The sequence below is a fragment of the Elephantulus edwardii genome, unplaced genomic scaffold, assembly GCF_000299155.1.
Source record: "Elephantulus edwardii isolate Elephantulus edwardi_28Jun2011 unplaced genomic scaffold, EleEdw1.0 scaffold00299, whole genome shotgun sequence".
In the NCBI taxonomy this organism is placed as follows: domain Eukaryota; kingdom Metazoa; phylum Chordata; class Mammalia; order Macroscelidea; family Macroscelididae; genus Elephantulus; species Elephantulus edwardii.
Window position 1 is genome coordinate 315,276 of NW_006400049.1, and position 1,341 is coordinate 316,616.

Here is a 1,341-nt window from a genome sequence, read left to right on the forward strand (position 1 = left end):
TTTTTTTTTTTTTACAGTTTTATAACTTTATTTGTTTAGTTTTCATCCACATTGACGGTCTGTAGATATTTGAAAGTGGTGACAGGTACATAGGTAACCAGTGTATACAGCTTGTTTGGGGAATCTTCATCCTCATTACGTTTTCTGGACAACCGTACACGGATGCGGTATGGGACATTCCTTATTCCTTTGGCCCAGACAGCTTTGTTAAGCCTGGTGTCAATGCGAACATCTGGTGTGCCCATCTCCTTCATGGCAAATTTCCGGATCTCCTTTAGTGCCCGAGGAGCACGCTTCTTAAATCCCACTCCATGGATGCGCTTGGGAATGTTGATGGTGTACTCTCTGGTCACCACTTCGTTGATGGCAGAACGGCCTTTCTTCTTCTCACCACCCTTCTTTGCGGGGGCCATAGTGCCGGAACAAAGCTGGAAAAGGGTTGTAGTTATCTTAAAAATCCATTTTGTTGAAGGCCTTACTGTCTTTTTATGGACCCCGTAGTTTTCCAGACATGCTGTCCTTTTACAAGGAGTGGCTCCTCCAGGCAGCTTGTCCAAACTATGTGAGACAAAGCCTCAAATTTTTCTTCTGAGGAGCACTTTGGGTGTACTTCCAATACATATTTCTATGCTCTTTGCAGCCCGTGATTTGTTCAATACTCTTCATCAATACTAAAATCCATTGACTTCTCTTTAGTCTTTCTTATTCATTATTCAATTTGCAATGGGCAGGAGACAAATGAAATTATTATGGCTTGGGTAAGGCATCTTAGTCTTTATATTGGCATCCTAGTTTCTAGCACCTTAAAGAGACCCCTGACATCTGATTTACCAAATGCAATATATTACTCTTTTAACTGTGGCTTCCATAATATTTATTATGGACTTAAAAACAGGGGTCCTACTGGTACAATTGTTAGAATTTTAATTTTCTTGATGTTGTCATGTAATCCTATTGAGATAGTACTGTTTGATCTTCATATTTAAGTTTTTTGAGTATTCGTACTTTCATTAAATGAGATAGTGTCATAGGCATAATGTAGGTTGTTGATGAGTTTTCCTTCAAATCTAATTCCATAGTCTTCTTTATTCAGTTTCTCAGATTTCTTGTAGAGCATAACTATTGAATAGGTGTGAGGAGAGGATACAATCCCTTTCCAATTTTTAATCAAGCAATATCCTGTTCTTCTGTTAGAATGAATGCTTCTTGGCCTATGTACAAGTTTTTCATGAACATGATTAAGTGCAATGACTTATTCATTGCAAATACATTTTATAAGAGACACAAACACAGGTTATACAAATGGACTTCACCTGATGGTATGCATAGGAATCAGATCGA